The sequence below is a fragment of the Lutra lutra genome, chromosome 13 (genome assembly GCF_902655055.1).
Source record: "Lutra lutra chromosome 13, mLutLut1.2, whole genome shotgun sequence".
NCBI classification, from domain to species: domain Eukaryota; kingdom Metazoa; phylum Chordata; class Mammalia; order Carnivora; family Mustelidae; genus Lutra; species Lutra lutra.
Window position 1 is genome coordinate 55008967 of NC_062290.1, and position 11397 is coordinate 55020363.

The following is an 11397-nucleotide window of genomic DNA, read 5'->3' on the forward strand; positions in this document are numbered from 1 at the left end:
ACTTCATTATAAAAGTAAAAAAAATACTTAACACCATATTTCTCAAGAGCTAAATAAAAAATAACAATTTATGACATCACCACTATTAAAAATAAATATATCCTCCAAAACTGCATATGTGTTGTTTAACTTTCTCAATACCTGTGATATCATTGATATGTTAAAAATAAACAGAGACCAGCCTCAGAAATTCCCTGAACAGACAAAACCAGTTTAGTTACACAAGCAACATTTTAACTATTTTGCAAGACTAACTTCACCTGGGTCATTTCTTGTTTATGCCTCTGGAAATCATCAGCAAAATGTAAACCGTTTCCCCAAAAGTTTATGAAGTAACCTCTAACCAATTCCCAATCATATAAAGAAAAATCTGGTATTATAACCAATGGCTATGAAGAACCACCAGTGCCTCCTCACTATATAAGCTGCTTGAGAACAACATATCCCTGAGCCTCACTCCATGTTTGGTTAGAGTACTTCCTGTTGGCCAACTGTCTTTCTGGTGTGTGAACAATAAATTTTTTCTAATTACTCCTTTGGTGATTCACTGGTTTACTTCTATTATTTCCGAACTTTTGACTATCTTAGTGATAGTCAATAGCTCCTTAAATCTCTCGTGCAGATGCTTGGAAATCAATTTTCTTTTCTTTTTTGCCATATGTAATACACCTGTACCAGGCTGATACACTTAGCTGAGTAGAGAGATTCCAATTTGCAGTTCTTTTATCTTTGTTCCACTAATGCTCTAATATTCCTATTTAGTATTATCACTGGGCTATAAAAATTTTATTCTAGTTTCTATATGAATGTCCACTGCAAAATATAAATAGTTTGACAGCAGAAATATAATACAAAATTTATTTCAACTTAACTATTAATAAGGTATGCCCCAATTAGTGGGAAAAAAAGATTATGGAACTTACTTGTCACGGGTTGGTTTCCTTGAGAAGTAGACTCTGGGGCAGAAAGTAAAGAGCAGGAGATTTTTTAACAAATTCTCTTGGGGTCAACAGCCTTGGATGAGGGGAGAAGGGAGTTGAGTCACAGGAAGAAGTCAAGCTGCAAAACATTTCCAATGGAATGGCTCAGTTATCTTGGCAAGGAGTGCTGAAGATGGAAAAACCCTCAGAGATGTCCAGAGATGAGGCATGAAAGCAGGATATTTTTACCTGTGTTGAGCAATCACTGGATGTGAACCAATCAATGATGAGGTCATGACCTTTGGAGATGATCTGGAACTGAAGCAATCATACAATTCAAGGGAGTAATCCCTAATAAGGGTTGGCAACTGAGTGCTGAATGCCAGCAGCACTCATAGCAGTTGTGCTGATAAAACCTTTATTTCTGCAGAAGAAGAAAGGCATTACAGCTCTAGATCATCCTACTGATAAAAGAAATATTTATTGCTCAAAACAATATGGTAAGCTAAATTAATACTCAATAAACTATTTCTAAATGAAATATAATAAAATATAAGGCTATAAACTCCACATACAGGTACTTCTTTTGAAAATTCGACCATCAGTCTTATAATCACCCATTTGAAGATAGGTTTTTTTTTCCTCTGCTTTTCAAATTTTCTGTTTTTCTTTTCTCTCTCTCTCTCTCTTTTTTTTAGCAATTTACAAGAATTTTCCGAGGTGTTGTTTTCTTTGACTCATCATACTTGAGGATTGCAGCTTCCCCTTAATCTTTGATTTTTTTTGTTTTTTGTTTTTTGTTGTTGCTATTGTTGTAGTTTTTTGCCCTGCCTCACTCCACTTGGCCTTATCTCCTAGTACTTTAATAACGGTAGTTGACACATTTTGTCCTGAATGTTTCTTAGCTCTTTTCTCCATTTTCCATTATTCTCCTTCCTGGCTATACTAACCAATCTTATAGTTTACTAATTTTATCTTTTTCTTCTTCCAATCTGCTGTTAAAACCATTTATTGAGTTTAATAGTACTGCATTTTCTTATTTTTAGATTATTCAATTTATTATTTGCTATATTCCAGTTCTCTAATGGAAATTTTCACCTTGTTAGGTAGAGTGAGTTATAGCTCTTTTCTGTTTTCAGTAACCCCCAAATATTGATCATAAAGGGGTCTATGGGTCTATTTTTGTTGAATATACTCTTGTTGGTTTTAGATAACTTAGTACTGCATTTAGATGTCTGGTAATTTTTCATGTAATGATGATCACTGATTTTGATGTGTGTTTTGATATTCAGTGATGATCACTGGGCAATTTTACAAGTTCTCAATTATATCATCTTCTTCTAGAAAGCATTTAATTTTTATATGACAAGTCTAACACTGTGTTAGAACCTGAAATTCAGGTTCTGCATGGGACTGATCTATTTATGTTTTTTTACTAGCAGTACATAGTTTTTAGGGGACTCAACTAGAGACCTGGACTACTGATTAGACATACTCATACTGGGCATCTTCAGTACTGTTCAAACCCAAATTTTATAAAACCAAAGATTTTGCTTAGTTTCCACGGCTCTTAGAGCTTTCTCTGTCTGTTTGCTGTCTTGGTCTCTTACTCCATCCAAATAAATATGGAAATGCCACAGAAGCATAAGTCATATTGAATATTGAACTATTCTCTCTGTTCTCTTTTCTTCAGAACCTTGGCCTCTCAGTTTTTACCCATCTTTGAGACCCTGACATTCAATGTTTATGTTTTTGCCCTGTGATAGTATGGAAAGCACTAGGCTTCTACTTTCTTCTTGGTCTGCCTGCACTCTGTTGCTTATAGGTAAGAAAATTTGCTAAGGGGGGACATGGCAGCTAATGTCTGGTGTATTTTAATGAACCTCCCACTAAAGAAAATAAATATTCACTTTTGAGCTTTTCATGAGATGAACATAAGGGTTTGTGACCTATACTGGGCTTTGAATCAGGAATGAGTGATACAGAACAGCAGTGAATAATGAAAAAAATGTCACAGCAACAAACAAACTATAGGGCAAGATTATATCCATCAATTTTAGTGGTATTGTCATAATGTCAGCAGAGATGATGAGTGTCTAGTGCCTTTAAGATTGGGTCAGCTGAATCTAGTGCTCAGAGTTCTGAGCAGTGATGTGCTCACTAAGCTGATTCTATGACATGTTTTGCTTGTGGTTCTGAGGATGAGTAACCCCTAAGCTACTCTCAACATTTCCAGCAATTTGGTGTGATAACCAGTAAACTTATAATAAATTACTTCCTGCTGTTTGTGCAGAATGAATTTTATTGCATTCAACTAATTTATACACTAATATACATGACTATTTCCCAATACTCTATTATTGGACTTTTAGACTGTAGCCCATTGGATAGGTGGAAAACTACATCACTGTATTTATTTTTACCTAATTAAAAATTTAAATATGAGTTTTGGAGTCAAGATGGCGGAGAAGTAGCAGGCTGAGACTACTTCAGGTAGCAGGAGATCAGCTAAATAGCTTATCTAAAGATTGCAAACACCTACAAATCCAACGGGAGATTGAAGAGAAGAAGAACAGCAATTCCAGAAACAGAAAATCAACCACTTTCTGCAAGGTAGGACTGGCGGAGAAGTGAATCCAAAGCGACGGGAAGATAGACTGCGGGGGGAGGGGCCGGCTCCCGGCGAGTGGCGGAGCAACAGAGCAAAATCAGGACTTTTAAAAGTCTGTTCCGCTGAGGGACATCGCTCCAGAGGCTTAACTGGGGTGAAGCCCAGGCGGGGTCAGCGCGGCCTCAGGTCCCGCAGGGTCGCAGAAGGATCAGGGGTGTCTGAGTGTCGCAGAGCTTACCGGTAATAGAACGGGGAAGCCGGCTACAGAGACAGAGCCGAGGAGTGACTCTCAGCTCGGGGTTGCCTTGAACCGGTCGCAGGCTCGGTCAGCTCGGAGCATGGCCGGAGGCCAGGGTGACGGGAGTCATTGGGCACTGTTCTCTGGGGGCTCACTGAGGAGTGGGGCCCCGGCTTCTTGGCTCCTCCGGGCCGGAGACCGGGAGGCCGCCATCTTTATTCCCATCCTCCGGATTCTAGGGAAAGCCCTCAGGGAACAAAAGCTCCCGAAAGCAAACCCGAGCGGATAACTCAGCGCGGCCCCGGGTAAGGGCGGTGCAACTCCGCCTGGGGCAAAGACGCTTGAGAATGACTACAACAGGCCCCTCCCCCAGAAGATCAACGGGAAACCCAGCCAGGACCAAGTTCACCTACCAAGGAACACGGCGGAATTCCAGAGGAGAAGAAAGCAAAGCACAGAACTCATGGCTTTCTCCCCATGATTTTTTAGCCTTGCAGTTAATTTAATTTTTTATTCTTTTTCAATTTTTTTTCTTTTTCTCTTCTTCTGCTAAATTTTTTTTAACTTTTACCATTTTCTTTTTTTAACGTTTTTTAAATAGTTTATCTAATATATATATATATTTTTTCCTCTTTTTATATTTTTTCTTTATCGGCTTTCTTTTTTTTAATAGTTTCTTTTTTTTTCTTTCTTTCTGAACCCCTTTTTATCCCCTTTCTCCCCCCCCTCACAATTCGGGATCTCTTCTGATTTGGCTAAAGCATATTTTCCTGGGGTTGTTGCCACCCTTTTAGTATTTTACTTGCTCCTTCATAAACTCTTATCTGGACAAAATGACAAGGCGGAAAAATTCACAACAAAAAAAAGAACAAGAGGCAGTACCAAAGGCAAGGGACCTAATCAATACAGACATTGGTAATATGTCAGATATAGAGTTCAGAATGACGATTCTCAAGGTTCTAGCCGGGCTTGAAAAAGGCATGGAAGATATTAAAGCAACCCTCTCGGGAGATATAAAAGCCCTTTCTGGAGAAATAAGAGAACTAAAATCTAACCAAGTTGAAATCAAAAAAGCTATTAATGAGGTGCAATCAAAAATGGAGGCTCTCACTGCTAGGATAAATGAGGCAGAAGAAAGAATTAGCGATATAGAAGACCAAATGACAGAGAATAAAGAAGCTGAGCAAAAGAGGGACAAACAGCTACTGGACCACGAGGGGAGAATTCGAGAGATAAGTGACACCATAAGACGAAACAACATTAGAATAATTGGGATTCCAGAAGAAGAGGAAACAGAGAGGGGAGCAGAAGGTATATTGGAGAGAATTATTGGAGAGAATTTCCCCAATATGGCAAAGGGAACAAGCATCAAAATTCAGGAGGTTCAGAGAACCCCCCTCAAAATCAATAAGAATAGGTCCACACCCCGTCACCTAATAGTAAAATTTACAAGTCTTAGTGACAAAGAAAAGATCCTGAAAGCAGCCCGGGAAAAGAAGTCTGTAACGTACAATGGTAAAAATATTCGATTGGCAGCAGACTTATCCACAGAGACCTGGCAGGCCAGAAAGAGCTGGCATGATATATTCAGAGTACTAAATGAGAAAAACATGCGGCCAAGAATACTATATCCAGCTAGGCTATCATTGAAAATAGAAGGAGAGATTAAAAGCTTAAGGACAAACAAAAACTGAAAGAATTTGCAAATACCAAACCAGCTCTACAGGAAATATTGAAAGGGGTCCTCTAAGCAAAGAGAGACCCTAAAAGTAGTAGATCAGAAAGAAACAGAGACAATATACAATAACAGTCACCTTACAGGCAATACAATGGCACTAAATTCATATTTCTCAATACTTACCCTGAATGTTAATGGGCTAAATGCCCCAATCAAAAGACACAGGGTATCAGAATGGATAAAAAAACAAAACCCATCCATTTGTTGCCTACAAGAAACTCATCTTAAACCCGAAGACACCTCCAGGTTTAAAGTGAGGGGGTGGAAAAGAATTTACCATGCTAATGGACAACAGAAGAAAGCAGGAGTGGCAATCCTTAAATCAGATCAATTAGATTTTAAGCCAAAGACTATAATAAGAGATGAGGAAGGACACTATATCATACTCAAAGGAACTGTCCAACAAGAAGATCTAACAATTTTAAATATCTATGCCCCTAACGTGGGAGCAGCCAACTATATAAACCAATTAATAACAAAATCAAAGAAAAACATTGACAAGAATACAATAATAGTAGGGGATTTTAACACTCCCCTCACTGAAATGGACAGATCATCCAAGCAAAAGATCAACAAGGAAATCAAGGCTTAAATGAAACACTGGACCAGATGGACATCACAGATATATTCAGAACATTTCATCCCAAAGCAACAGAATACACATTCTTCTCTAGTGCACATGGAACATTCTCCAGAATAGATCACATTCTTGGTCCTAAATCAAGTCTCAACTGGTATCAAAAGATTGGGATCATTCCCTGCATATTTTCAGACGACAGTGCTCTAAAGCTAGAACTCAATAACAAGAGGAAATTTGGAAAGAACCCAAATACATGGAGACTAAACAGCGTCCTTCTAAAGAATGAATGGGTCAACCAGGAAATTAAAGAAGAATTGAAAAAATTTATGGAAACAAATGATAATGAAAACACAACGGTTCAGAATCTGTGGGACACAACAAAGGCAGTCCTGAGAGGAAAATATATAGCGGTACAAGCCTTTCTCAAGAAACAAGAAAGGTCTCAGGTACACAACCTAACCCTACACCTAAAGGAGCTGGAGAAAGAACAAGAAAGAAACCCTAAACCCAGCAGGAGAAGAGAAATCATAAAGATTAGAGCAGAAATCAATGAAATAGAAACCAAAAAACCAATAGAACAAATCAACGAAACTAGGAGCTGGTTCTTTGAAAGAATTAATAAGATTGATAAACCCCTGGCCAGACTTATCAAAAAGAAAAGAGAAAGGACCCAAATAAATAAAATCATGAATGAAAGAGGAGAGATCACAACGAACACCAAAGAAATACAGACAATTATAAGAACATACTATGAGCAACTCTACGCCAACAAATTTGACAATCTGGAAGAAATGGATGGATTCCTAGAGACATATAAACTACCACAACTGAACCAGGAAGAAATAGAAAGCCTCAACAGACCCATAAGCAGTAAGGAGATTGAAACAGGCATCAAAAATCTCCAAACAAACAAAAGCCCAGGGCCAGACGGCTTCCTGGGGGAATTCTACCAAACATTTAAAGAAGAACTAATTCCTTATCTCCTGAAACTTTTCCAAAAAATAGAAATGGAAGGAAAACTTCCAAACTCATTTTATGAGGCCAGCATCACCTTGATCCCAAAATCAGACAAGGATCCCGTCAAAAAAGAGAACTACAGACCAATATCCTTGATGAACACAGATGCAAAAATTCTCGCCAAAATACTAGCCAATAGGATTGAACAGTACATTAAAAGGATTATTCACCACGACCAAGTGGGATTTATTCCAGGGCTGCAAGGTTGGTTCAACATCCGCAAATCAATCAATGTGATACAACACATTAATAAAAGAAAGAACAAGAACCATATGATACTCTCCAGAGATGCTGAAAAAGCATTTGACAAAGTACAGCATCCCTTCCTGATCAAAACTCTTCAAAGTGTAGGGATAGACGGCACATACCTCAATATTATCAAAGCCATCTATGAAAAACCCACCGCAAATATCATTCTCAATGGAGAGAAACTGAAAGCTTTTCCGCTAAGGTCAGGAACATGGCAGGGATGTCCGTTATCACCGCTGCTATTCAACATAGTACTAGAAGTCCTAGCCTCAGCAATCAGACAACAAAAGGAAATTAAAGGCATCCAAATCGGCAAAGAAGAAGTCAAACTATCACTCTTTGCAGATGATATGATACTATATGTGGAAAACCCAAAAGACTCCACTCCAAAACTGCTAGAACTTGTACAGGAATTCAGTAAAGTGTCAAGATATAAAATCAATGCACAGAAATCAGTTGCATTTCTCTACACCAACAACAAGACAGAAGAAAGAGAAATTAAGGAGTCCATCCCATTTACAATTGCACCCAAAACTATAAGATACCTAGGAATAAACCTAACCAAAGAGACTAAGAATCTATACTCAGAAAACTATAAAGTACTCATGAAAGAAATTGAGGAAGACACAAAGAAATGGAAAAAAGTTCCATGCTCCTGGATTGGAAGAATAAATATTGTGAAAATGTCTATGCTACCTAAAGCAATCTACACATTTAATGCAATTCCTATCAAAGTACCATCCATTTTTTTCAAAGAAATGGAACAAATAATCCTAAAATTTATATGGAACCAGAAAAGACCTCGAATAGCCAAAGGAATATTGAAAAAGAAAGCCAAAGTTGGTGGCATCACAATTCCGGACTTCACGCTCTATTACAAAGCTGTCATCCTCAAGACAGCATGGTACTGGCACAAAAACAGACACATAGATCAATGGAACAGAATAGAGAGCCCAGAAATGGACCCTCAACTCTATGGTCAACTCATCTTCGACAAAGCAGGAAAGAATGTCCACTGGAAAAAAGACAGCCTCTTCAGTAAATGGTGTTGGGAAAATTGGACAGCCACATGCAGAAAAATGAAATTGGATCATTTCCTTACACCACACACGAAAATAGACTCAAAATGGATGAAGGATCTCAATGTGAGAAAGGAATCCATCAAAATCCTCGAGGAGAACACAGGCAGCAACCTCTTCGACCTCAGCCGCAGCAACATCTTCCTAGGAACATCACCAAAGGCAAGGGAAGCAAGGGCAAAAATGAACTTTTGGGATTTTATCAAGATCAAAAGCTTTTGCACAGCAAAGGAAACAGTTAACAAAACCAAAAGAAAACTCACAGAATGGGAGAAGATATTTGCAAATGACATATCAGATAAAGGGCTAGTGTCCAAAATCTATAAAGAACTTGGCAAACTCAACACCCAAAGAACAAATAATCCAATCAAGAAATGGGCAGAGGACATGAACAGACATTTCTGCAAAGAAGACATCCAGATGGCCAACAGACACATGAAAAAGTGCTCCATATCACTCGGCATCAGGGAAATACAAATCAAAACCGCCATGAGATATCACCTCAGACCAGTCAGAATGGCTAAAATTAACAAGTCAGGAAATGACAGATGCTGGCGAGGATGCGGAGAAAGGGGAACCCTCCTACACTGTTGGTGGGAATGCAAGCTGGTGCAACCACTCTGGAAAACAGCATGGAGGTTCCTCAAAATGTTGAAAATAGAACTACCCTATGACCCTGCAATTGCACTGCTGGGTATTTACCCTAAAGATACAAACGTAGTGATCCGAAGGGGCACATGCACCCGAATGTTTATAGCAGCAATGTCTACAATAGCCAAACTATGGAAAGAACCTAGATGTCCATCAACAGACGAATGGATAAAGAAGAAGTGGTATATATACACAATGGAATACTATGCAGCCATCAAAAGAAATGAAATCTTGTCATTTGCGATGACCTGGATGGAACTAGAGGATATCATGCTTAGCGAAATAAGTCAATCGGAGAAAGACAACTATCATATGATCTCCCTGATATGAGGGAGAGGAGATGCAACATGGGGGGTTGAGGGGGTAGGAGAAGAGTAAATGAAACAAGATGGGATTGGGTGGGAGACAAACCATAAGTGACTCTTAATCTCACAAAACAAACTGAGGGTTGATGGGGGGAGGGGGTTGGGAGAGGGGGTGGGGTTATGGATATCGGGGAGGGTATGTGCTATGGTGAGTGTTTTGAAGTGTGTAAACCTGGCGATTCGCAGACCTGTACCCCTGGGGATAAAAATATATGTTTATAAAGCTGTAAAAAAAAAAAAAAGAAAAAAGAAAGGATGAATACCCAAGTTTTGTAGCAACATGGACGGGACTGGAAGAGATTATGCTGAGTGAAATAAGTCAAGCAGAGAGAGTCAATTATCATATGGTTTCACTTATTTGTGGAGCATAACAAATAGCATGGAGGACAAGGGGAGATGGAGAGGAGAAGGGAGTTGAGGGAAATTGGAAGGGGAGGTGAACCATGAGAGACTATGGACTCTGAAAAACGATCTGAGAATTTTGAAGGGGTGGGGGGTGGGAGGTTGGGGGCACCAGGTGGTGGGTATTGTAGAGGGCACGGATTGCATGGAGCACTGGGTGTGGTGCAAAAATAATGAATACTGTTATGCTGAAAAAATAAAAAAATTAAAAAAAAATTTAAATATGAGTAAACTCAATTGTGCTTACATATTTTTTAAAAACTACCATTTATTGATTGCTTACTATGTGTAAGTAGTCAGTGAAATGTTTTATAATAATATTCCCATTTAACACTAATTAAAACCTTTTGATGTAGGTGCTAGCATCATCTCTGTTCTATAACTGAGGAAACAAATGCTTAGAAATATAATTTTCCCAATAAAATATAGCAAATGGATGGGAAGCTAGGATTTCAACCCAAGTAGCCTGACTCTACAGCTTAGGTACTATGTTTCAGTGGTTCACTTAATATAAAATACCTTTATTTATTCACTTTATTGCTTGTTTTTTCATTTTATTGATTTATAACAATCATATTTCTAAAATAAGAAAAGATGAAGTTAATCATCTTTTATAATTGGTATAGAGACAATAAAACTGAATTATTATTATAGAACCTTAAATATATAATCAGTGCATAACTTATATAATTCAAAAAGGTTCAAATTAGATAACTAAAATAACATTAATTAATTAATTAACATAAATAATAAATTCAGTCTGACATTTTAGGTGTGTCAAAATGGTAAAATGCATAAAACAAATACACAAAATACCTGTTTTCTAGCAAATATTTCTTTATATATATCTAGAAAATGTACATGTATATATATGCACAATCATAAATTTGATGTATTTTGCATATATGTATTTTATATGTATTTTGGCAAATCTTTTCAACTATAATCCTGTAATCATACAAACAGAGAGTGTTTTTAAAACACTAAAAAAATAAAAATTAAAAGACCTTAGCCTGGATTTCTTGTGGCCTGGTCTTGCAAAGAATTTTTGGCTCTGCTAGAGAAAAAAATCACAATAGGAATTTTTTGGTAAATGAATCAAGACTATCCTCTATGTAGTAATCAAATAAGAATAGTTCTCTGAAGATATCTCCACTCCCTAATGAATTGTAAAAAGATGCTATACATGTTTACATGTTTTATTTGTGTTTAAAAGCCATATTTGAGGTTATGCTGATGCAATGTAATTCTTATTACATTTCTTCAACTTAATGTTTGTCCATTGTTAAAATGAGTATAAAATCCAGAACAAGATCTCAAATCTTATCTTTTACACTGCTTTACCGTCTTTGAACATTTCTTATGCTAATACCTAAAGCTTCATATTATGGCAAGCACCAAAGCTATGCCATGTTTGCAGATTTCTTAATTTTTTTAAAAAATATGATCATTCTTATTGCCATGACCTATTTCTTACTTGGGTTGTTCCATTCATATCCCCCAAATGTGAAGAAATAAAATAATATGCCAACTAACAGCATACTAAC

General features: G+C 37.5%; 1 long non-coding RNA gene across 1 annotated transcript; it reads right to left on the bottom strand.

Annotated features, from left to right (window-relative positions):
• Positions 1-920: 920 nt before the first annotated feature.
• LOC125083633 (uncharacterized) lies at positions 921-10908 on the bottom strand. The gene is made up of 3 exons (XR_007122327.1): positions 10858-10908; positions 1170-1344; positions 921-1059 (listed from the first exon to the last, which is right to left on the bottom strand). It is a non-coding gene; the product is annotated as an uncharacterized LOC125083633 (long non-coding RNA).
• Between the last annotated feature and the right edge of the window lie 489 nt (positions 10909-11397).